Here is a 27,250-nt window from a genome sequence, read left to right on the forward strand (position 1 = left end):
ACCACTCTGGGCTACTTGGAGGGAGAGTGGGATATAGAATGTAAAAATAAATAAATTGAGATACAAAAAATAAATACTGTTTTCTCTCAAAAAACAAGTTCGATCCTGACCAGGGGCTCAAGGCTGACTCAGCCTTCCATCCTTCCGAGGTCGGTAAAATGAGTACCCAGAATGTTGGGGGCAATATGCTAAATCATTGTAAACCGCTTAGAGAGCTCCGGCTATAAAGCGGTATATAAATGTAAGTGCTATTGCTATTGCTATTGCTAATAATAGCACCTCTGCTGAGCTGACTGGAAGAACTGCAGGCACAAGCAAGCAACTAGCGCTTAGTAGCAAGCCTTCTAATGTAAGTGACTATAAATGTTTGCTTTAAGTCAAATGCAATTTGATGTTTCTGTACCTGACTTGGCTGCTGGCTTGTTGGAACACTGAGAAGGGGGTACAGAGGCTTATTGGAAAGTTGGTAGCCCTGGTGTGGCTTGTTGTGCTATCAAGTTGGTTTTGACTCCTGGCAACCACAGAACCCTGTGGTTTTCTTTGGTAGAATACAGGAGCGGTTTACCATTGCCTCCTTCCACGTAGTATGAAATGTGCCTTTCAGCATCTTCCTATATCACTGCTGCCCGATATAGGTGTTTCCATTCGAACCCGCAACCTTTTGCTCCCTAGGCAAGTTACTTCCCTGCTGTGCCATTAGGTGTGGCTTGTATTCCTTGTGAATCTAGGAGTAGGCAGTTGTGGGGGGTGTGTGTGTGTGTGTGTGTGTGTGTGTGTGTGTGTGTGTGTGTGTAGGATCTTGATTATGGGAGTTGGCTGAGTGTCAGGATGGGACAGGCGTCTTGTGTGTGTACTGCAGTAGTATTTAGGAACATAGGAGGCTGCCATATACTGAGTCAGACCATTGGTCTATCTAGCTCAGTATTGTCTACCCAGTCTGGCAGCAGCTTCTCCAAGGTTGCAGGTAGGAGTCTCTTGCAGCCCTATCTTGGAGATGCTGCCATGGAGGGAACTTGGGACCTAGATGCTCTTCCCAGAGTGGTTCCATCTCCTGAGGGGAATATTTTCCAGTGCTCACACTTCTAGGCTCCCATTCAAATGCAAACCAGGGTGGACCCTGCTTAGCTAAGGGGACCAGTCATGCTTGCTACCACAAGACCAGCTCTCCTCCTCCACAACATAGGAGTATATACTGCATGTTGGCATCTGATGTAGGAATCTGCTTATGGTGGGCAAACATGTGTTATGTATGCACAGTATGTTGGGGGGGTGGCGGGGTGGCGTGGTGGGGGGTGCAATTTCAGTGCTTGCCCCGGGCGCCGTTTTCCCTAGTTACGCCTCTGACCTTGGGCCTGATCCAGCAAGACTCTTCTTATATCCATGTGTTCTTATTCCATTCCTGGCATCTCCATTTAAAAGGGGACTAGGGCATTCCTCTGCTTGAATTGTTGCAGAACTGCTGCTATTCAGAGTTTAGCTGACTTGATATGTAGCAGCTTAGTATGTTCAGGTATGCAACTTTCAATAAATAAAAGAGCTTCAATGTAAATGCCTGTGAGGCTAGAATTGTTCGAAGGTTATTCAAAATCTCCAAACATAACCTTATTAAAAGCAAGCAGAAGGACTTTGTCTGCAATTAAATTGTAATTCCAGCAAAATTCCTCTTCAGGGTGTGCTGCCTGTTCAGAATTGGGCTCACAGAGAAGTATTTTCTCTGCTCAGAAAATGTATTTACCATATGCTAGATGCTAATGATCCACTCTTTTTAAAACGCAGTTGCTTTCATTTATACCCTGGTGCTTACTCTCATGCAGTGTAGATTTCTCAGCTATTCAAACATGCAAACTGTGAGACACTCCATTATTCATCTCTCTCTTTTTCCTCTCAGAGTATTCTGTTCAAAATTTAAAGCACACACAATAGTAGAAAATTATGTCACCTGTGTATATTCAGTCTGTGTATCCTCCACTGGATACGCAGCAATGTTTCATTAACTTTATGAGCCACAGTATAAGGGAAGAAGCAGATACAGATTCATAAAAACACTGAACTGGTAAAGGATTTTGTTCTTTTTGACATTAAGAGATTGTACACCTACATCCGGTAATGCAGCAGTAAAGCAGTAGTCCAGATCCTACTGGACAGGAAGAAAATACTTTCATTTGAAAAAATGCTTTATGTGGATAGCCAGCCCAAGACATTTCTCTGCCTGAAATGAAACACCAAATGGTGCTCCCTCCCTATTGTGAGTAGTGAAAGAATGGTGTGGGGAGATTCCCCTCTTCCAATCCCACTATGCATACCTGGGACTAAAGTGAGTATTGCATTCTAAAACAATGACTGGCAGACATCCAAACTAATGCTGCATGCAAAAAAAGAGTTTCTTTTTCACATCGGGAGAAGATGGTTTTTGCCGGTCTCACCTTCCTTCTGTGCCACCTAAAAATGTGTACCTGAGGGTCCCACAACAACTCTAACTCCCAAAAATATGTCCCTGAGAGTCCCACAACCCTCAAGGTCATATTTTCAGGAGGCACAGTGAGCTGCAGAGGGAAGGGGAGATCGGTGAAAATCACCCCTTCCTGATTGCATGTGTATACTTTCATTCCCATGCTCAGCGTCTGGACGTCAGTTACATTGTGATTGTAGATCAGAGGTAGCAGGTGGGTTTTTAAAATAGACACACACAAATACACAAACTGAGAGAGAGAAAGAGGAAACATGGTAAAAGGTGGGGGGTCAAAAGGCAGGTTATTATGTAAAGTTACAGGGGCCACATTCAAATGTAACATGAAACTGGAGGCTGGTTAATTTTTTTAACTATGAATCGCATCGCAGATGTTCATCCAACCACAGCCTGGCAACCTCCGTTTTCGGGCCAGGGGAGCCCCTCCCTCCTCAAGTTCTGCCAAGACCACATCCCAGCAAGCATCGCCAGACTGTGGGCAAGGTGTCGGCATGCCTCCAGGGTGGCAGCCATTGGCCACAATCTTGAAGGGAGCATGCCAGATGTGATTGTGCCTTTTCAGAATGGTCTGCCCTCCCGCAGCAGGGAAAGGGCATTTAAATCCCTTTAAATACCATGCCATGTAAGCCCTTCTTCTGGCAGCGATTGCACTGCTGCCCTTGTAAGAACCCCAAAACAAACTAGTTTTGCACAAGCACAATTTCTGGCAGTGGGGCGGGGGGATGGTGAGGGGCACTATTTCCCTGTTACTTAGGAAAGGGAAGGGAACATGATGGCTTCCTAGGAGGGGATAGGTATATGAGGGGGGGGAGATCCTGGGGTCTGGCCCACTGTGACCAAGGATGCTCTTGTGATGGCTCACCCCGGCAAAGCAGTCCATGGATACCAAACCACACTCCTGCCCCCGTGGTAGCTTGCCACCCAGGGATTAGCACTCTCATGAGAAGGCCAATCTACTGGGGAGGACCTTAGGCTTGCAAAACCTTTTGTCTTGCATCGGACTGCATGCTCATGAGTTGAACTAGCCCAACAAAGAGGACCCTGCTTGTGTAGAGCCCCTGCTCTCTCTGGCTAATGATAGAGCTTTTGCACAGCTACCCCCTCATCTCCAGGTAAGCCTTTCATGCACCCAAAGGAGACTTTGACACTCCATGTTTCTGGGTGTTGCTGGATGGGCAGACTGGGGAAATATTGGGACTGGAGATGGATCTTTACTCTCATTCAGAATTCCAGGGTTCCAGACAGCATTGTGCCGTATGCAGCTCTGACACCGCAGAGAATCATGGGAGAGTGGAGTCCTGATTTTCAGTGACCCCGGGAGAGTGAAGTTACCATTTCAGGCAAAAACAAAGATGGACATGTTCAAATGGGCAGACGAGCTGGCAGAGGGCGTGCTTTGACAGCTTCTTCATGGCAGTTGCCAAGTCTGGGGGAGCTGTTCCCAGGTTACCCGTCTCCGTGGCTTGCTTGTATAGAGCATCCTGGCAGGGTGGCATCTGCCATCTGGCCCCCATGGTCTGACACTCTAGGGAGAGAGTGGTCTGTGGGAGAAGGGGATTGTCATCACACACTATTAGAGATTCTGCCCAACACCCTTATCGCCAAAGATGGTTCTTCTCATGAGTTATGAAGAGGTATTCCCATGGCCTTACACCAGGTCTGCTCAACTCCCCCCCCCCCGGCTGTTTTTGGAATACAGCTCCCATAATCCCCAGCCACAGTAGCCAATAGCCAGGGATTTGGGGAGTTGTAGGCAAACATCTGCAGGAGGGCCAAAGTTGAGCAGCCCTGCATTACACTCTCATGAGTAAGGAACAGGAACAGCATCCATCCACATCACATAACAGGAATCATGATGGGTCACTGTTGATCCTGCTGTCTGGCCCTTCTCATGAGTAAGTCTAGGGACCACACAGGTAACTCCAAGGGAAAGGGGCTGTGCCCCCTTCCCTAATGTAATTGTACAAAAAACAAAAATAGACCTTAGCCTTTCAAGAATTCCTAGTTGGGGCTGCCTTTTAAATCCGACCTCAGGACTGCCCTGCGATATGTTTCCATCCCAATGCTCTAATGGGGTTGCTCTGCCTGTGTTCCCATCTCAAAGCAATGTGCTTGTGAACATACATCTTTTTCACTTAAATTTCAGAAAGCAAAGCACTTAGTGCCCATCTTACCATCCCATCCCCTTTCTCTCCTGATTGGCAGGAGTGGGGAGCAAGGGACAGAGTGGAAACAGGGCATGCCCTCTTCTGTGTGACTTTGCCATTTGACAAGGCTGCCGAGCTTGGGATGGGACGTGGTGGCATCCTTATTGCTGGGCAACTGCTTTATTGGATCAGAAAAAGGTGGCGGGACAAGTGCTCAGAGGCCAGTGAGAAGCGCCACAAGTATGGAGTGTGTCCTATCCTGGCTGGGTCTGTGTCACTGTCTCTATGATTATGGCTCCAGAAAGTGACCAAAACCATAGCTATGGCACCATCCACATTTGGACGTAATGCTGCCGCCAAAAAAACCCTGAGGTGATAACCTCAGGTGAAACCTCAACTCACTACAAACTGAAGTTCCAATTTGGAGTTTGGCGAGGCAAACCACAGGTCACTTTTGCTGCGAAACCATGGTTGCACGCATCCCCAGCACAGCATCCATCCAGTGGCTTCTGCTGATGTCTATCTTATGTTTCTTTTTTTGATTGTGAGCGCTTTGGGGACAGGGAGCCACTTTATTTATTTATATCAATGTCAACCGCTTTGGGAACTTTTGTTGAAAAGCGGTATATAAATATTCGCTGCCATATTCATATGCAGACATAATGGAGTTCCAACCTCTGCCCCATTTACCTCTGGTTTTGCATTATGTGTGAATGCGGCCAGTGTAAGATAGAAGTACAATGATGATTCAAATCAGCAATAATAATAGATTACTACTGCTAACCCCTACTAATTGGGCAAAAAACCCCAACTTTTAAATTGGTAGCTCTCATATTTGGCAGGGGGATAGCAAATAACCCTTTCCAACTCAGCAGAGTCCCTCCCGTGGCTGTTGCTAGCTGGTGTCTCCCTTGTGTAGTTTTCTTTTTGGACTTTGAGCTCCTTTGGGACAGGGAGTCACTTTGTAGGCCGTTTTGCTACATACATCCTTCTTACCAAATGCATGCTGATCAAGGGCATAGCTAATAATTGAACAAGGTGGGGACAAATGCCCCTAGACTCCTGAGCTGGTTCCCCTGCTGGATGGGTGACAGCTTGCTTTTGCTCTCCCCCTATGCCTCTCTGAAAGTGTGGGGCAGGAGCCCTTCTTCCATTTCTGTCCCAAGGCTTACTCTAGCCTTGCTACACCCCTGATGCGGATCATATTCCCAAGCCAGATAAAGACTAGCAAGAAGTCATGAAATGAATGTTCATTGCTCAGCTGACTTGAATAGAGCGTCAAGCTGGGACTGCTACCCTTACAATGAGTTTCTAACTTCCAAGATCATGTGTTTGCCCTTTGCTTGTTCCTTCCAGGGTGAAATCAATTATCCTTTCATCAAAAAAATACCAGAGCGGGGGGGGCACTTTTTGTGAAGTAATCCAGAAATGACCTGGTGGTAACTTGAAGCTTTTTGCTGAAAGCAACCTGCAATTTCTACTGATGGGCTACAGTGAGACTGAAAAGCCAAGAGGGTTCAGCTGAGGAGAAAAAGTCAATGCCGAGCCAGGCTGCACTGAAGCTGTGTAGAATTTCAACTCGCATCTTTTTGCTTCCAGGATAATAACTGTAGACTCCAGGGCAGTCTTTCCTTATAGGGAACTAATGAGTTTTTGTAGCTCTTCAGCACATCCTGTACCTGCTGCTGAACCCCGAATTAAATTATGCCAGAACGAAAGGAACTGTCATCTCTTCTGCAGTCTTCCAGTCACAGAAGTTATCTGCTCTTTCATGGGGAGCTGTGTTTCTATCTACAGAGTTTTATCCGTTCAGATAAGTAAGGGGCTCTGAGCCAGATTCTCATCGCGTAGAGACAGAAAATGGAGGTGTTGTCCATTCTTGCCAGTATGAAAAACAGATTCGAAGCAATGTGACATGAGATGCTTGGAGGGGCAGGGGCTTTCTTTCTAAGAGTGAATTTCACCAGCAGAGGACTTACCACATACAGGACAGGTCTGCCCAGTCTGTAATGCATTACATGAAATTCAGGCCACTAGCCATATAAGAGCAAATATGAAGCGGCCATAAGTTGAGTCAGACCACTGATCAGTATAGGTCAACATAGGCTACACAGACTGGTAGCAACTCTCCAGGGTTTGACAGGGGACTTTGTCAGCCCTTCCTGGAGATAACAGCTGACATCCAGACTAAGCATGCACATGCCAGAACATGTTTCACACATGAAATGGAGGCTGGGAGATTTTTGCTGACTTCCCTCCCCCCCCCCCCCTTTCCTCTGCAGCCCACTGTGCCTCCTGAAAATATGCCCCTAAGAGTAGCAGAACCCTCAGGGACATATTTTCAGGAAGCATAGAGAACTGCAGGGGGAACTGCCATAAATCCCCGTTCTTTGACTGCATGTGCAAAACATTTTTTGGTATGTGTGTACTTAGTCTAGATGTCAGCTAAAAACACTTAGCTTTTGTATAACACTTCTGAACATTAAAAGCATTTCACATTTATTATCTTGTCGTCCTTACAGCAATCCTGTAAGGAAGTATTGCAGCTAGGGAACAGAGGCTGGGTGGCTTGCCTAAGGCTACTGAGTGAGTTCATGGCAGAGGTGAGAATAGAACTGGGACGTTTCTTATAACAGGGACTGAACCTGGGGCCTTCTACATACGCAGCATGTGCTCTACTATTTGTAGGCCATGATGTGTGGCTGGTGGTGGGACACAAGCTGTGAAGGTATGAGAAATGTCAAATAAGGATGGTAAGAAAGGGGACAATGATAGAAAAACAATGGCATTTGAGATTATGGGCAGCTGCGCATAATCGCTGACAATTCAGTAAGTCAGGAACATATAGGTAAAATGCTGGGAACTGGGTAGGTGCTCCCAATGGGAGCAACATCTGCACCCACCCAAGTCTGGTCCTCACATTGGCTTAATGAGTTCCACCAACATTCACCCAAGATCCTCCACCCACTTATCACCAACAGTTGAAAGTGGGTGGATGATCTCAGGAGAATGTTGGGTGGAACTTGGTAAGATGGTGAGGGAACCAGACTTGGGGGTATTCAGATACCACACCCGTCAGCACCAGGTCCTGACATTTTACCTAAATGTTCCCATCTTACTGACTTGCCAGAATGTGAAGCCACCTAATATGGCTATTCTCATGAGCAGCCTAACCCAGGCTAGTGCAGCCTAACCCAGCCTGGGTTAGGCTGTTTGTGTGCTGTACTGGGATCAGGGCCGATCCTGGCATTGCTGCCTTGCCTAACTCTAGTTTTTACCCCAAACTTTAGCTAGGGTTAAGTGTGCAAGTGTGCCCTTAACCCTATTACCGGGGTCATGTATGTGCTAGGACTGCACACAGCCCAAGCATACCCAGAGTTGGTTGCCCAGAGTGTCCAACTCCCAGGGGAATCCTCCAATGCACCGTGCTTGTCACGTGGTGCATTGAAGGATTCCTAGAGGCCGGGAAAACGAGTCCCGGCCTCCAGTGATCTCTGCTGCATGGATTCGGCATGCTGAGGCTAGTGGTGTGCACGGAACCATGGAGGCGCGGTCCGGCACTGAGGGGGGTCAAACTTTAAGGGCTGTGCACGAACCGGGATGTGCACGAACGAAAGCTAGGGATGTGCACGAACCGGTTCAGAGGCCATGTTGGAGGCCTCCGAACCTGTTTGGAACCGGTTCAGTCCGGCGGTCCGACACTGAGGGGGGTCGAACTTTAAGGGCAGGGGGGAGTACCTACCCCTCCCGTCGCTCTTCCCCCTCCGGCGCTGTATATAGAAGTGAAGTTTTGGGGGCGGCAGTGTTCCTTCCTGCCACCCCTGCCCCCGTCATTGCCAGGAAGTAAATAGCAGCACGCATGCGCCCATCGCGGCGCACGTGCACCTGTCGCTGCCGTGCGTGCGCATGCCACATACATCACACGCACGCTGCATGTGACGTATGCGGCGCACGGCGGCGACAGTCGCGCTGCTACGGGCGCATGCGCGCTGCTATTTACACTACTTCCTGGCAACGACGGGGGCAGGGGTGGCAGGGAGGAACGCTGCCACCCCCAAAACTTCACTTCTAAATACAGCGCCGGAGGGGGAAGAGCAGCGGGAGGGGTAGGTACTCCCCCCTGCCCTTAAAGTTCGACCCCCCTCAGTGTCGGACCGCCGGACTGAACCGGTTCCAAACAGGTTCGGAGGCCTCCAACATGGCCTCTGAACCGGTTCGTGCACATCCCTAGCTGAGGCACCAAAGATGTGGCAGAAGATTGTCTGGCGAGGAGGTAAGTGAAACCCTGCCTGAAACCCTGGGGCCAATAATCTGAATAGCCTTTATATCCCCAAATGTAGTATCATATTAAAACAGTAATCATTTTGACAGCAGTCCTATATTTGTCTAGACAATGCATCGTTTTATAGTTCTAGAGAAGCATTTTAATGGTTTTGCTGCATTTTCTGAGCCAACGGAGCTATGCTCTCTTTGTGATGGAAAGAAAACCTATCAGTAGTGCAATGAACAGATTATGTCAACTTTTGTAATCAAATACTGCTGAGCAAAGTAGAACACAAAGTATCCTAATCCTCTGTTCTGAGAGTGGGGGCGGGGACAAATTAAAAGGCAAGCAGCTCCATAATTGGAGTTTGCACTTCTATAAATAACATATACTTATGGAGATGTGCACTTTGAAGAAGATAGAGGAGATAAATTCTAAAAATGGTACAATGTAAGGGGCATTCTAACAACTTTCTATTGCCAATTAAAAGCACAGGCTTGCATTAGACCTGTCACACCCAAAATATTTCCATTGAGGAAGATGTTCAGGTGTATAATCAGCCAGAGGAGCATCCTATCTGTTTCTGAATTTTCGTATGGGGGGAAAGAAGCTTAGAGAGCTAGAGGCTTTCTCTCAGTCTTGCCATAGGTTAAGAGAGGTTTCATAGGTAGTGAATGGTTTAGCTCTTTCCCCCGTTTCTCTTTCAAGGTGCCCTTAGCAAGAGAAAAACAAATTTGCTCAGCAGTGTGTAGCCACAAAGTAGCAAGCCATCAACAAATGATTAATGCATTTGGCTAGGTTCTTAAATATTGTGGGCTGAAGTCTCAATCAGACATGCACCCGTCCGCCTACTGTAAATGGTGAAAATGTAAGAGGACCAACATTCAATGTGCCAGGCTAGACAAATAGACAGGCATGCTATTGCTTGGCAATATAGTGCTTAAGTGAGTGGCATCATTCTTACGCAGTATAGTAAAGGTCAAAGTATGGCTGATGTGATGGTTTCTCAAAATGTGAAATAAGGAACAGACGGGCTGAGATAATAAAACCAGGAGAGGGGATTCAATTATTAAATCAAATTGTTGGTGTAAATGTAGAATGTAAGTTACTTTTCAAGTTCACACACACTTCAGAGCATGAAACAGTTAGAGCAGACTATGTAGCTATGAAGCTGCCTTATCCCGAGTCAGAACATTGGTCTCTCAGGCTCAGTATTGTTTCTGTTGACTGGCGGCTGTCATTTCCTGACAAGAGTCTTCCACAGCTCTACCTGGAGATGACAGGGGTCAAACTTGGGGCCTTCAGCATGCCAGCCATATACTCCACCACTGAGTTATAGCCCTCCCCTTAAACAGCTGTGTTATTTTATTATATACTCTATTATATACTCTCTCTCCTAGAGACGTTGACTCTACAATGGATTTTAATGTGCAGAAAACATCAATGGCTGTGCCTTTCACACCCTGAGCATCACTCAGGTCCCTCACCCTCTGACGGCCTCAGCACCGGAGAAAGAAGTTGCCCTTACCCAAAACCTCCTTCTCCTCCTGACATTGCCCTGTGGGTTACTGCCAGGAGAGTCCTAACTCAGCCCTTTTCTGCTGGCATTCAAATGCTTCCTGAGTGTTCCCCTTCCCCACCCTATCATTGGCGGGAGGCAAACTGGTCCAACCCATCAAGAAGGCACACCACCGTTGCCTTGGCAACAATGCTGCATCTTCCACCAGCCACTTCTTGCTCCCCTACCTGCCTGCCTTGAGTATTCTGTCACTGCAGGATCCCCTTCAAGTAGGGTGCCTGGACAGAACTTAAATGGTGATTTTTTTCAATTTATTTTTGTAAGCTGCTTTGCTCACAGAAGAAATAATATCATCATCATCAACAACAACAACAACAACATCATCATAGTGGTGATGGTGGTGGTGGCAGTTTCTGCTCAACAATGAGCCTGTTCAGATGAGCAGTAGCACCTACACGTGATAACATTGGGGCCGCAGCAAGAATGTGCCCTCCCTGACATCACAAAAGGATATGCGGAAGCTATCTCAGCACATCCTTTAATCATATGTGAGTGGTGTTCTTCTGAATCACCCATCTCCACTGCTACAGAACCCTGTTTAAACTGGGTATTCTCTCTACAGCACTGATCTTATCACATGTAAGGGCCATGTAACCTTGGCATGTAACCTAGTCAAGTTTAAACTCTATTGAAAACCAAGGAACTTATCTTCGTTTTGACTAACTTGTCATATTGAATTTAATGGTCCCATTAAAGCCTGATTAATTTTATTTATTTATTTTATTGTTAAATTTATATACCGCCTTTCATTAAAGCTATCTCAAGGCGGTTTACAGCAAAAAAAATTAACACAAGATGGTAAAAAAGACACAAAATATTAAGTGGGGAAAAATATTAAACAAATCTGATTAAAAAATTTAAAACAAAAGCATAAAAGCAATAAAAACTATAAAGAGCAGCAGCAGAGAATCAAATAAATGCCTGGGCAAAAAGCCAATATTTTACACTTTTTCTAAAAGCTGTGATGGAGACCAAGGAGTGAATAGCCACTGGGAGAGCATTCCAAAGTCTGGGGGCAGCAACAGAGAAGGCCCTGTCCCGTGTGCACGACAACCGAGCCTCACTCATTGTCGGCACCCAGAGCAGGACCCCCTCAGATGTCCTCATCAAGCGGGCAGCAACCCTTGGAAGCAGGCGGTCCCTCAGGTATCCCAGGCCTAAACTGTTTAGGGCTTTAAAGGTCAAAACCAGCACCTTGAATTGGACCCGGAATGTTCCCTGGACTAGGGCCATATGCTATAAGACTAGCAGTCAAATTAACTGCATTCACATGGGAAGTTCTCCTTAATTAATACTCTATAGCCTCCTTCAGATGTTATTTAAAAGCCCCTCTGTAGCTGTGTATAGTGAAGTTTTGCCACTGCAGCATTCCTCACCCGCATCCCTTGCAGCTCACGGTCACAGCGGGGCTTGTCTGAAGAGGGAAGAGTCCTCCCCGTGATGGTGGGCACATCAGTGATTTCTAGAGGGGATCAACCATGGATGATGGATGTGCCCACCATCACGGGGGGTGGGGGAGGGGAGGGGGCTCTTCAGGCAAGCCCTGTTGAAACAGTGAGCAGCGGGGCACGCAAGGTGATTAACGTGGCAGGGGCTGGACTTCCTGCCCCTTTGCCCCACAGTACAAAGCTACAGCAGGGCTTTTGGATAACATCTGGATCAGACTTTTGTCTCTATCTCTGAGGGAGTACTTGGGACCTACCACCTTAAGTGGCGCAGCAGGGAAATGCTTGACTAAGAAGCAGAAGGGAAGGTTCGAATCCCTGCTGGTACTATATCCGGCAGCAGCAATATAGGAAGATGCTGAAAGGCATCATCTCAGACTGCACAGGAGAAGGCAACGGTAAACTCCTCCTGTACTCTACCAAAAGAAAATGACAGGGCTCTGTGGGCGCCAGGAGTTGAAATTGACTTGACGGCACACTTTACTTTTACTTACTTGGGATCTATTTCTGTGCCCTGAAGTCTCCAAACCAGGCACTCTGTGCATGCAAACAGGATCCTGGCTTGTACTCAGTGCATTTCTAATGAAAAATAAACTACTTTTGATGAAATTGGTACTGTATATGCTACAGGCCTAGCAAGGCTAAGTACAAAAACGAGCTTATAGGCCCCTTACAAAAATTACTGAAAAATCAAGAACAGCCAGTTAGATACTTTTAAGTTCCACTGACACCAGTGAAAGAGAGTCAAATGCATGCTTAACAACTAACTCTGGCTAGATCATTCCCCAAGTTGCTGACTCTCTACTGTATCCCCTTTTAAGTGTAGGCTGATCTAAAAAAATTGACACCAAGCAGCCAAAACCAGGCATTTTAAAATTTCATTGATTTCAATGGGGAGAACGAGTTTAACTTTGCTGGATTGTGACCACAGCCATTAACACAGAACTTTCAGAATTCAACACAGATGCCCCATTCTAGCCTTTAGTATTCAGTGGCTGCCACAACTGAACAAATGTGTGCTATTCTATTACTCCTGAATCTCTGACTTGAAAAGAAAGCTGCAGTTTTTCATTTTTCCTATATTACATGTTACTCAAATATGGATTTTTAATTGAAACCCTGACATTACCCCTTTCTGTGCCTTTTGGATTAAGTACTTTACACTAATGAGGCAACAGAGTTATACAAGTGGGAAGGTAGGGCATCAGCTGTGAATATGAGAGGGAAGATATTCTCAATAAATAATATCTTTGCTGGGAAGGGTTGATTCTGGTGACCTTCCATCTGGCCACTGTGACATGTTTGCTAGGTTTTTCGCTGATAAAGTTGCTCGCCTTCGGTTAGAGTTGGATTCCAATTGCTCAGTATCTATTGAAATAATAGAGGCTGAATCTTGTGATACTATCTGGGTTACCTTTGAGTTTGTTGAGGCTGATGATGTGGACAGGATTCTTGCCAACCTGGGCACAGCGACCTCTAGCCTGGACCCTTGTCTCATTAGGGCTGCGAGGGGGAATGTTCTGTCCCAGCTTCGGGTGATGGTTAATTCCTCTCTTCGGGAGGGGTTTGTTCCATCAGCCCTTAAAGAGGCGGTGGTCTACCCTCTTCTGAAGAAGCCTTCTCTCAACCCTGGTAATCTGGATGACTATTGTCTAATCTCCAATCTTCCTTTCCTTGGTAAGATTCTGGAGAAAGTGTTTTGTGCTCAGTTGATGAGAGACCTGGAGAAAACTGGTTTTCTGGACCCTTGCCAGTCAGGTTTTAGGCCGCAGCATGGCATTGAAATGGCATTGGTCGCCCTGTTGGATGACCTATATCGTAACCTTGCTGTGGGAAGCGCGCCTCTCTTGGTTCTTCTTGATCTCTCAGCAGCCTTCAATACCATCGACCATGATATCGTTCTGGAGCGCTTAAGTGGGCTGGACATTGGGGGCACTGTTCTTCAGTGGTTCCAATCCTATCTCACTGGGCAATTCGAGTCTGTGTCGATTGGGGGTGAGTGTTCTCACCCCTTTCTTGTTGGGTTCCACATTGCTTGGTCCTTGCTCCCATTCTCTTTAACATGAAGCCACTGGGCCTAGTCATTCGTTGGTTTGGGGTAAGTTTTCATCAATATGCTGATGATACTCAGCTTTATATCTCTACCCCTGGCCAAAAAGGTGATGCCGTCCATGTGCTGGCTCAGTGCCTAGAGGCTGTCAGGACCTGGATAGGCCAAAACAAGCTCAGGCTCAATCCTTCCAAGACCGAGTTGCTCTTGTTCAGTCTGTGATCTGGCCAATTGCCATGTGTGAGTTTATCTCTTGACAGGGTTGTGCTTCCCTTGAGAGAGACAGTTTATGATCTGTCCTTCTGGCAGCTCCTGCTTGAACAGCAGGTGTAGGCCGTGGCCAGAGATGCCTTTGCCCAGCTTCGGCTGGTTTGCCAGTTATGGCCTTTTCTCAACTAGCAAGCCCTGGCAACAGTAACTCATGCCTTTTTTACCTCTTGTCTGGATTACTGTAATGCACTCTTCCTAGGGTTGCCTTTGAAAACAATTCGGAAGCTTCAACTAGTCCAGAATGCAGCGGCCCACCTCCTCATGGGTGGCCGTAGATTTGATAGTGTCACACCTCTTTTACTGCTGCTGCACTGGTTGTCTGTTCGCTTCCAGGTCCAATTCAAAGTGCTGGTTCTCACCTATAAAACCCTTATGGGCTTAGCACCTGTATATCTCTGGGATCGCCTCTCTCAGCCAGTTGTATCCCTACCTGTGAGGGCTTCTCAGCTGGCGCTCCTTAGTGTCCCAGGCCCTGGTGTAGTGTGTGGTGCCTGGGCCCTTAGGAGGGCCTTCTCTGTGGCTGCCCCTCTTCTTTGGAAAACTCTTTCCCCCCCAGATTCGTTCAGCCCTTTCCCTGGCCCTTCTTAAGACCCACCTGTTCCGCCAGGTGTTTGCCCTATTATTATTATTATTATTATTATTATTATTATTATTATTATTATTATTTGTTACTGGTATTGTTGTTCACCGCCTAGAGTCTTTGGAGGAGGCGGTATATAAGAAAATTTTAATTAATTAATTAAAATTAAATAAAGTTCATTCCTTGCCCCATGATGAGTAACATTCAGAAAGCCGCTTAACCTCATCTATACCTTGGCTATAAAATGAAAGAATGATAGGGCCAAGCTATCCATGCAGTGATGTGAAACATCTGTGTTGGGTGAAAAATTGGTTGAAGCTCCCTCCAGGTCACTCACTCACTCGCTTTCTGCTTGCTTCTGTCACTGCAGGTAGCACTACAGAAGAGCTGCTCTAGCCTGGGGTTTCCAGCCTTGGGTCCCCAGATAATGTTGGACTACAACTCCCATCATCCTTAGCCACATTAGGCTTTGGCTGGGAATGATTAGAGTTTTAATCTAACCACAAGGGCACCCAAGACTGGGAAACTCTAGACTAGCCCAGAGTTTAGCTATGGTTAGCTTTTCTTCCTCCCCCTCCTTTCCAGTTTAAAGTTGAATGTATGAGGAGAACAGCTAGGTTAGGAGGCAGGGACCTGGGGAGTAAAGGAGGCAACACTTGATTATTTGCCCCAGGCACCATAATCCCTTGGGCCACTATGGCTCGATTCACACAGGCATGTTCAGCACTTGAGAACTGCATTGTGGAGTAATGCAGGAGTGGGCTCGGTCAGGTCAGGTCAGGCAGGCAGGCAGGCAGGCAGAGAGATGACAGATTGTGGCTCCCCTCCCCCAGCCTTAGCTGTGATCACACACAAAAGAAGCAGACCCCCCCACTTGCACCATTTGGAGCTCCGAAATACTCTGAACTTAGCCAAACATGGTAGGGGAATTCTGACCCCAAATCAGCTTCCTCAGGTGGGGTCAGACTGCCTCTAATGCCCTCCACAGTGGCAATATTGGACCTTGTCCAACCTTCCTGATCCAACCTTGCACAGCCCTAGTAAGTAGTACAATAATCACCTCTGTCATTAGCATTTCAAAACATTTGTGCAACAACTCACTCAAAACGAATGATAATTAATAATGGCAGGAAAAAGACAATACATTTCCAGGCCTTCAGTAATAATGCACTCTGTACACAAAATCAACATTAACTCATAATAATAATTCATCTCCAAAATATCAAAACATTTTTAAAGTGGTAGAAGGACAGGACTAAAACATAAATGAATCAATTAATTAAATCAGTCACGTCCCCCAAAACAGCAGCAATAAAATAGGTAAATATGAAAATGCAACTGTGCGGAAATGCAGTTTCATCACTCCAAACAACAAGAAGTGGCATAAAATATCCTGAAATCTTTTAATCTCCCACCCATGCAGACCATATCATGGGACTTCCTACAAACCATTAACATACAATGGCTGCTAACCATTCAATGTGATCAAGTGATATACATGTGTGAGTGAAGCAGGCCAGTGGCCGACATGATGTGCCATTCTAAAGTCTCCAGTGCTACAGTGAAGCCACTGTAGAGAATAATTAATATTGGGAATGAATATGGTAATGCTCATAGGGCTACCGCCAGTTTTCTGCAGTGGTGGTGGCCACTGCTTCTGGGTCTGCAGCAGTGGAGCCACAAGTACTAGTGGAGACATTAGAACTGTGCATCATGTCAGCCAATGTCTCCCTTTTCACAGACTCTCCCATAGCTCAAAAACTTATAAACGTATAAAGAGTTTACCACCACCACCACCACATGTGCACCTGTGTCATGTAGACATTGGGAGGATTTAGGTACACACAAATTTGCCTTATACAGCATCAGACCATTGGTCTATCTAGCTCAATGTAGTTGACTGGCATCAGCTCTCCAAGGTTTTGGGCAGGAATTTCTCCCAGCCCTACCTTGAGATGCCAGGGAGTGAACCTGGGACCTTCTGCATGCAAACTGATGTTCTACTAGTGAGCTTCAGCCCCATCTCATTAGGGGAATATATTATTGTAGTCAGCACTCTTGTGCAGTCACCCATCCAAATGCCAACCAGGGTGGAATCTACTTAACAAAGGGGACAATTCATGCTCACTACCACAAGCCCAGATCTCTTCCACAAGGATAGATTGCATGATCTGCAGAAGGGGTTAAACCTCTGCACCTGTTCATGGTGTCATGGGTAGAGTGCCAGACATTGATCAAATAAATGACCTGAGTCCAAAGACCTGAGCCAGCTGTTATTTGTTAGCCTAACTAACTTGCAAGGAGTTCAGATAAAATGGAATCATCTCCTTGTTCATTGCCCCAAGTTCTTTGGAGGAGGGGTGAGACAAAAAAAGTGTGATAAATAAAAAAGTGTAGAAATTATCAACTGGGCGCGGGGATGATGTATGAATATACAGTTTGTAAAAATTAAAATTTGAAATATGTACCACAAGAAGCAAACATTTGAACCGAAAGTTTAGCTACCTTTTTAAACTAAAAATTGATATACCTCTTCTACGTTAGGTTAAGCACAAGTTTGTAGTGCTAGAGATATGAACACAGAAATCAGGTGATCTCAGCAGCTATTAAAAGCAGTCATTGCAGCTAATTAAGTGACCTTTAACAGAGTTATAGTTTGGGGTTTACCCTGTTTATGCTAATTACAATGGTCTTCACAATTATTTCTATTTACTGTATTTTCTTATCATCCTGATTAAGTGTTTTATAGCTGCTTCCCCCACAAACACCAAGTAATCTTATACAGATTTAACTAAGAGTTTATTCAGAAACAACTCCATTTTCTCTTTCTTCTTTTCCTCCTTTTCACAGGATCACCACTGGGACAAATTTCTAAACAACGGAACATAAAAGATACTGGATAGAATACAACGTTAAAGGTGGAGAGAAACTGATGGGAGTAATGAAAACTCACACTTCTTCTTTACTAACAGTCTTTTTAACCTCCTCTCTTATGAGGGCGGATAAACTTCCACTCTTGTCAAATGTAGTTAACTAGATTGTTAATTTCCAAATAGCCTGCTGGGTTACATAATCTTTTTGTTCAAACAAAAATTCATAAGGAGTTTGATTCTTTAAAATAAGTTCTAATTTCTGCACTAAATGAAGAGATCTTGCATATAAATGAGATATATTGGCCGATATTCTCTGAAGCCTTACAAGGGTGCGAGCTCTGCCCTCACAGAGAGGTGGTAGACCAACTGCACTACCGGGGAGACCCGAGTTCAAATCTGCATTCAGCCATAAAACTAGCTGGGTGACTCTGGGCCAGTCACTTCTCTCCCAGCCTAACCTACTTCACAGGGTTGTTGTGAAAGAGAAACTCAAGTATGTAGTACACCGCTCTGGGCTCCTTGGAGGAAGAGTGGGATATGAATGTAATAATAATAATAATAATAATAATAATAATAATAATAATAATAATAAAAACTGCATGGCTTTTGGCTTAAACACCTAACAAGCCTTCATAAACAACTATCAAAACAGTTCAATCACATTTTGCAAGGAGGTGATATTGAACAATGGCTAACAACTGGGAAAGCTCAATCTCATCATGAAAGACCCAGCAAAAGGTGCAGTTCCAAGTAATTATAGACCGATCACCTGCCTGCCAACCATGTTCAAATTATTAACTGGAATAATAGCAGATGAAGTGATGCAACACTTATTAACTAACAAACAGCTTCCAGTTGAACAGAAAGGAAATTGCCCGAATACCAGAGGCACAAAAGACCAGTTGCTGATTGACAAAATGATTTTAGAAAATTGCAAGAGAAGAAAAACCAATCTAAGTGTTGCATGGATTGACTACAAGAAAGCCTTCGATTCATTGCCTCACACATGGATACTAAAATGTTTAGAAACAACTGGTGTCAGCAAAAACATTCAGATATTTATTTTTAAAAAAGCAATGAGCATGTGGAGTATACAGTTAACAATCAATGGCGAGACACTTGAACAGGTTAGCATTAGAAGAGGCATTTTCCAAGGGGACTCACTATCCCCTCTGTTGTTTGTAATTGCCATGACCCCACTTTCACAAATACTAAACAAAACAGGCCTTGGATACCAAACATCTAAAACATCAAGTAAAATCAACCATCTGCTGTACATGGACGATCTAAAGTTTTATGGAAAGTCCCAGTCAGAAATCGAATCACTGCTAAACACTGTCCGTATATTCAGTAGCAATATAGCAATGGAGTTTGGACTAGACAAGTGTGCTGCATTAATAATGAACAGAGGAAAAATAAGAAAAACAGAAGGAATAGAACTGCCCAATGGAAGCAACATCAAGAACCTGGAAGAGAAAGAACATTACAAATACTTGGGCATTCTCCAGGCTGATAACATTGCACACACTGAAGTTAAAAGAAAAATAGGAGGTGAATACATTAGGAGAGTTAGAAAAATCCTCAAGTCCAAACTCAATGGCGGGAACACCATACAAGCCATAAACACCTGGGCTAAACCTGTTATCAGATACACTGCAGGAATAATAGACTGGACCCAGGCTGAGCTAGAGACGCTGAATCATAAGACCAGGAAAATCATGACCATCAATCATGCTCTGCACCCCCGCAGTGATGTCGATAGGTTATACCTCCCTCGCAGCTCAGGTGGAAGAGGAATGCTACAAGTCCATCAAACAGTAGAGGAGGAGAAAAGAGGCCTTGAAGAATATATCAAGGACAGTGAAGAAGATGCACTTCAAATGGTCAAGGACGAGAAACTATTCAACACCAATGAAAGAAAGCAGGCCTACAAGAAAGAACAAGTCAAGAACTGAGCAGAAAAATGGAAAAAGAAGCCACTGCATGGTCAATATTTGCACAATATAAGTGGAAAATCAGACATCACCAAGACCTGGCAATGGCTTAAGAATGGCAACTTGAAGAAAGAAACAGAGGGTTCAATACTGGCTGCACAAGAACAGGCACTAAGAACAAATGCAATAACAGCAAAAGTCCAGCCCATTACTGCCTGTAGACAGGCATTTAGAGAATGAGTGCCATTTTCTGAAGATGAAAAGAAGTAGATTTGGGTGTCATCAGCATACTGATAACACCCAGCACCAAATCTCCTGATGACCTCACCCAGCGGTTTCATGTAGATATTAAAAAGCATTGGTGATAGAATGGAGCCCTGAGGGATTCCATATAGCAGCTCCCATTTTGAGGAGCAACTGTCACCAAGCTCCACCATCTGGAATCTACCCGAGAGATAGGAGCGGAACCACTGCAAAGCAGTGCCCCCTATCCCCAACTCCCCCAGGCGATCCAGAAGGATACCATGGTCAATGGTATCGAATGCCGATGAGAGATACAGAAGAACCAACAGAGTCACACTCCCTCTGTCAATTCCCCAGTAAAGGTCATCCATCAGGCCAACCAAGGCAGTCTCAACCCCATAGCCAGCCCTAAAGCCCTTGAGCCTGATCCTATGAAATTCTGCATGTAGCACAGGAGTGAATGTAGATAGTTAATGTAAATCTGATTCCAATAAGAGCTGGGTTCAGAAATGACCCTCATGTACTCAATGATCATGTGGAGGGGGAAGCAAGAACATGCCAGCAAGTCAATGCAACCACTACTGACGTCTTCAGGCATCTGTATGTTCAGCACTTGTCTGCAAAGGGCTGCTCTGCTGGAACATGAGGATTCCTCTCTGCAATTTGCATACACATGCTACCAGAAGTATGGCATATAGTCTCATATATACCCAATGGAATTTGTCAGTGGTGCATGGTTTGACAGACAGCCACTAATGCAGGCAAAAGCTTAATAAGGAAGGACAATTTGAATAGTGAAGGAAAGCAAATGCTGCATCCTAATTAGGACCAGTCTTCTGAAAAACCTATGGGTTGCTTTGTCCTTCCACACGATTCATGCTCGTAAGCATTCTGCTTTTTTGACATTAAGAAAAATTCACTGTGTGAGAAGATACATATGGCCAGATACAAAAGAGGAGAGCACTCATTCACTGCAATTTTGCTGTCTGAGCAGATGTCTAAGTAACGGCACTTTCGCTGTACCAGGGGAGAGGAAGTGCAAGTCTCTCATGCTTCTTGCTTCTTGCTAACATCCAAGGTGTTTCTAAGGGCACCTCCTCATCAAGATGCAGGATGCAGCAGTCATCCGTTTTCACTTTACATAGCAATTCCCTTCCAAACAGGAAGGCCATATGTGTGAAACCAAATCCAACCAAACCCATACTTCCACATATCATAGTGCTGCTGCATGCTGGCCATCTTTTGCAGTGCAGGATGCAGACGCATGGTGATATGGAGACTCAGAAGATCAGGTTGTGCACTGGCACAGTCTCTGGGTGGTGGGGGTCAGGACACTAAGCCAGGAGCAGCAGCTGCTGGGTCTTGAGACCAGACCACCACTGCAGAGCTCTTAGCTACTCATGGGGTTACTCGTGTCTTTAGAAATGTGGTGACTCAGTTCACATCATGGTTGTTTTTATGAACAGATTGGACTGGCCAGGTTTCAACCTGCAGCTCTGCACTGGGGCTTTCCATACTTCTTAGGAGGATTCCCAATAACAATGGGGACAGCTTGTGGCATGCTCCTGTGTTTCCGGCACTCCCCTTTCATCTTTTCCGCATGGAATGCAACTGCAATGCAGGCCTATTCAGGGTCAACTGGCAGCATGCAGCTCACGTGGGGGTGGGGGGGTGGGAAGCAGGGCAGAGGAAGGTGGGAGTGGGAGGAGCCATGGCTGCCTCGTCTCCCACTCTGGGGGACTTCAGGGTGATCCAGTGTAGATCTCTGTGTTACAACTGCCAGCCCTTGAACTAATGCAGTCTTAAAGGGGCATATGGGCCACTGACAACTTTTGGCATAATAAAAATTGAGCATCCAGGTCCTCTGCCTGAGGGTGTGTCTGCCTCCATTCCAGGAGATGGTGCATGTGGCATTTTTAAGAACACAAAAGAGAACAGTATTTCAGAAGATCACTGAGTGAGAAAATGTCATACATGCATCTTGCAAAAGCAGCAGCTTACACCGTTTCCTGACCATGTCCTATAGAGTTGGGTTATATGCTAAGCAGTCCTACTGATGCTATGGTAGTTGATCCAGTTAAAAGTGCATCCTCCATTTGACTGTACTCCTAAAGAATGAAGACACACTCAGTGTCATCCTAAAATATCCTTTGTCAGGAGACATCTGTTCCAGTTACAGCAGAACAAAGAGCAATACATTTGATTTTCTTCCCTGTAACTCCGGATCAAAATAAGGTTTGCAGGTGATACAGTACATTTCCATAATGAATATCCATATACAGGCGATAATATCAAATTAGACCCAGGAAGAGCATGAAAACAGAAATATTCTCCTGGAGTAATTCTATCTCTCTCTGCTACTTTTATTCTTTATATAGTGTGTACAGTTGTGATTCTAATGCCTGTGTGAAACTGATACTGCCTATGACTCAAATGCTCTAATGGGTGACTCACCAGTACTGAGAATAGCTATCAAAGGGTCACTTTGGGGCTAGAAAGATCCTTTCAGGAAACAGATGGAATAGAAATGTATAATCAGTTCCTGCCTTTCCCGAAGATGCTCTCAACTGTTATGGCAAGATTAGTCTTAAAATACTAGCTACGCAGAAAAATGACTGCTGGTGTTTATGAAAGGACAAAGTAGCAAAGGCTAGGAATACCAGTCTGCCATTTTTGGAATAAAAATGAACTGATGATCTGGAAAACAAGACCTTGTAGAAGGTCTTGTAGAAACAAGGTTTCTACATTACAAATACAGAAGTCCTTGTATTTCACATATGCTTAGGAGTACAGTAGATTTTAATTCTATGCCCAAACAATATATATGAATAGACCTGCAGGGTGCATATATTTTGGTAGTAAGTGCTGTGTTTATCAGCATGCAAAAAGAGTGATGTTAATATAAAGATAATTTACTGCAAGCAAGATGGAGGGATGGATGGATGGATGGATGGATGGGGTTGCTTAATGGATAGAAGTCTATATTGCCATGCTTGTAGATACGTTGATCTTCAAAAGAAGCCAGTTGATGATGATCTTCAAAAGAACCTGCAAAAGAGCAAGGATGATTCAGTAAGGCAAAGAAAACAAATAAATGGGATCACTTTGTATTTCTAGGACCCAAGAAAGCAGCACTTACCCTGAGGGATATAAGCCCACTTTAGACCAACAATCTCCCCTCTTTGGAAAGATGCACACATTTCAAAAATGAATTCAGTGCAACTGGTTCTTCCTGTTTCCAGGAAAAGTGGACTGCTCTGAGTGGTAATGGGAGCTGGCCCATATGACAGACAGGAAGCCACCTCCTTCGCACTTACTTGGCTGGCTCTGTAAAATGTCCTTAGGGCAGGACAAGCAAGGCGACCACCCTGGGCCCCGCTCTCTTAACCCCCTTTAAACTGGAAGGGGCCCCGCCCTGGCTGATTTTCTCCAAGCCCCGCACCACATCAGGGCTCCCTAAGGACACCCCTGATGCTGATTGACTGTGCCTTGTGGCAGTAAAACAAACATGTCTCTGATTCACACACAGGCTTTTTAAAAGGTGCCAGATTAATGGCTATACATGACAGGGAACTGGAAAACATTTTTTTAAATCCCAAAAGTTTTCACCAGAATGAAAAGCTATGCTAGAGTTAGAGCAGCTTTGTGAGTCAGCAGCAAAGTGATGGCAGAGGAAGCCATAGCAGGCGGGGGGAAATCCACTCCTAAAGGAAGGAACATTTCTTTAGTGTCTAAACCATCCCTTTTATACTACATCTTATTTCCAGAGGTCCTGAACAGTCTCAAGGTAAAAGTAGCACACCATACTGTGTGAGGAGAAAGAATAAGTGCTGACCTAAGAGCAATATTTCTCCTCAGCCCCACAAACAGTCCAGTGTAGACAGTTTGACTTCTGTTTCTAGATGTTGTTCATGTCAGGATGGAAGTCTGTCAAATTCTGCCCGTGACATGTTTTGCTTTTCCTACACTGGAATGCTGTTTGTCAGCTCCAGTTGACATTCCATGACAGACATCCATCAATGTCTCAAAATGACTCTTGATTTGCTTCAAACAATGTAACAAGTTTGATGTACATCCACTTGTGTAGAGTGAGAGAATGCACCTAGAGAGTAGAATGCATGAAGAAAACCAATCCTTCTCTTTGGGCCCTTGTAAATTCTGAGCAGAAATGATGAGAAGGAAATATGGAAAATTCCTTCTTTCCTAAATCATTACAAAGTGGAGAACTTCTGCTATGCAATTCTGCAAACTCAAGTGAAGCAGAAAGCAAGACTGAGGAGATGGCCCCATTCTAATACAATTCCTTTGACTTCTAGCAAGTCACACTAGCTACTTAAACCTCTTTTTCGACAGCCTTTGTAGGGCATATATGAAATATTATTTATACTATCTACTTATTTTGTTGCTATAAGATAAACATTAACCTTTTTTTACCCCAACAAGAATTTAAGTGAGACTGAAATATGGAAGAAACCTGTTGGAGAATTCTGCTTTGTAGTTTCATTTCACAGATTGTGAGCCAGAGATTAATAAGGGAAATCCAGATACTATCCCATCCATCTATGGGAAATCTAATTACTATGGGAAATCAAGAGTGAATATCAGTGGATTCTAGTTGAGGGTTGATTCAGTCAAAAAGACATGTGTAGTGTAGTGATCAGAATATTGAGCTGGACCCAGCTTCAAATACTGTCCCCAGTCATGTATTTTACTGAGTCAACATGGGCCAATCACCATCTATCCTACCTCACAGGGCTGTTGTGAAGATAAAAGTGAGAAGGGAAGAACGGTTACACAAAATTACAGTTACTGGTTTTTTGATCTTATGTGCATCATGTGAATCTCTTTTTTATCTTATGTGCATCAGCAGAATGGACATCTTTATTGGGGAAATCATACACATTACAGTAGAGAGTAACTGTCTGTCAGTGCAATCTTAAGTGTGTTTACTCAGAAGTCAGTCCCGCTGAGTTCAGTGGGGCTTATTTCCTTCTAAGTGTATTTAGGATTGGAATGGGGCAGGTTCCCAAAAGGTTTGTAGTAGTTCAGTTGGCATGGACCCTAAAAGAGGAGGGCAGAGGAGACTAATCTCCAGGGGGACTGAGCTCCCCCAGGAATGACCAGACAAAAAAGACTGTTGTAGTCAAGACTCAAGGAGAGGAAAAGGCACCACCCATTGTCTAGAACAGGGTTTCTTAACCTTGGGCCCCCAGATGTTGTTAGACTACAACCCCCATCATCCCCAGACATGGCCTTTGTGGCTGAGGATGATGGGAGTTGTAGTCCAACAACATCTGGGGGGCCAAGGTTAAGAAACCCTGGTCTACAACACAGTGGCTGAATACAAAGCGTTATTTGCTGTACCTTGGAGCAGAGTTGAGCTTTGGAGGAAGGAGCTGAGCTGGAAAAGAGAGAAAATATGTGGAGAGGGAGAGCTAGTTGAGTCTGCAGTGAAGAATCTGAGCCCTGGACATGAGCTTCTTGTTCATTACCATCTATTATATTCATGAATTGTGTTTTTTCAGTCCAGTTGGGATCTCTATTAAATTTAATGTTTAATTTAATATTGAAGCCGTTCACAACCTGCCCTCACCTTTTGAAATAAAGCAGACATATAGTCAATCCCATGCATGCTTCATGAGAAGTAAGTCCTGCTAAGTTCAGTGGGGCTGACTACTATGTGAGTATGCATAGGCTATCAACTAATTCAATAAATCTCTGTGCTGGCCTCAGTCAGTGTTGGATAAATTGTGCTGTCAGCAGATTGGAAGGAGTAAAGTAGGCCCCAATACACACACACACACACACACACACACACACACACACTGAAGAGTGCAAAGCAAAATAAATAAACAAATAAATCTCAGATTGGATAAAAGTATTCTTTTAGAAACCAAACAATACAAAAGATCTGTTTCTAAGACAAAGGTGTGTTACGCCGTTGAATATCATTTTCTGGGATGCAACAGGAGGAGAAGATGTTGTTTTCAGGCTCTGATTGTAGGCTTGCATAGGCATCTGGTTGACCACTGTGGAAAACAGGATGCTCAGTTAGATGGAACTTTGGTCTGATTTAGTAAGACTCTTCTTACAGTGTGTTAAAATACCAATCAATAAAACAAAAGCCAACAATTAAAAAACCCCACAACAACTAAAGCAGCCATAAACACGTAGTTCTAAATAGAACGAATGGAGCCTACTTTCTGTTCCTTTCAACATTCAGCTCACATTAAGGGTTTAGAATGTTATTCATTCAATAGTATTTGATTGCCATTCTTGGAAATCATATTTGTTTGCCCACTTCTTAAAATGCAATTTAAAGGGGAAGCTATAACATGTGTGGCCAACATCTGTTTTCAAGTGGGGGACTAGAATGAAAAGACCTCAGTCAGAATACCCTGCTGGGACCCCTTCCTATTTGTTTTGTATCAAACTGTAAACAAATGAGCTCTAAAGGGGCGGTGTATACACTGAGTGGCCACCATGTTGTTTCAAGATGGTGGCAGGGAAAGAAATTCCTCCCATCAAGATACCTTAGGCTGCCTTCCAAGGTGCTGTGAATTTGGTTTATATTGAACTGCGAATGCGTGGCTGTGGTGCTGGTGCTTATATTTTGAGAGGCTAACATTTTGAACCAAGATGGTGGCTTGAAATAAATAAAAATATACCCCTACCATGGCCCCTTAGCCCTCTCCCCCACCATGCGCTCTACATTTGGTTTCTATCAGATTGTAAACACAAAAGTTATTAAAGGGACATACACATGGTAATGGTGATCTCATAAGCCTTCCTTTGGAAAGCAGGCTAAAAAGAGATCAAAACCAGCAGCACTACAATTCCATATCATTAAAATGCATGTTGGAACCGATAAAGGCTGACATGGTTGGTTGGTTGGCTGGTTGGTTGTTTTTTTATAACCAAGGAGTCACAGCAACATACCTTGGCAGGGAGCTTATTCCAGAGTTTTGGAGTAATCGCAGAAAAGGACTTGCTCTTTTTGTAACTGTCCTTATCTATTCTCTGCCTCTATTTTTGTAACTCTCTCTCTCTCTCTATTAGTATTCCCTAAGAGAGGGAATACTAAGAATGACTTCAGTCATAGGTTTTAATGAATAGGCAGATTCATACACAGCGACATGATACCTGAGGGATGAAGGCTCTAGGTTACGTATGGCTTAAAAAGCATCTTAATGCACATTTGACTTGTTCTGAAAGTATAATTTCTGAAATTATATCTTTCCCCTGATTTCCCTTTCCACCCAGGCCAAAAAAGAGAAGGCATGTTCCTAGATTTTGCAACACAGTTGCTACTCAAGAGCCTGACAATGTGCAATGCATTATTTATCACAGCACAGAGTGGGTAGAGTACATGGGTCTCATAGAATTTACCATTTTATC

At 44.6% G+C, this 27,250-nt stretch overlaps 1 long non-coding RNA gene across 2 annotated transcripts in view; it reads left to right on the forward strand.

The window, feature by feature from the left end:
- LOC128340945 (uncharacterized) overlaps positions 1 to 27,250 on the forward strand; it is an 80,517-nt gene that overhangs the window by 16,954 nt on the left and 36,313 nt on the right. For both annotated transcript variants that reach the window (XR_008314101.1, XR_008314102.1), the window contains exon 3: positions 17,653 to 17,720. This is a non-coding gene — a long non-coding RNA (uncharacterized LOC128340945). The remainder of the gene's footprint in view (positions 1 to 17,652; positions 17,721 to 27,250) is intronic.

This window comes from Hemicordylus capensis, chromosome 1 (genome assembly GCF_027244095.1).
Source record: "Hemicordylus capensis ecotype Gifberg chromosome 1, rHemCap1.1.pri, whole genome shotgun sequence".
In the NCBI taxonomy this organism is placed as follows: Eukaryota; Metazoa; Chordata; class Lepidosauria; order Squamata; family Cordylidae; genus Hemicordylus; species Hemicordylus capensis.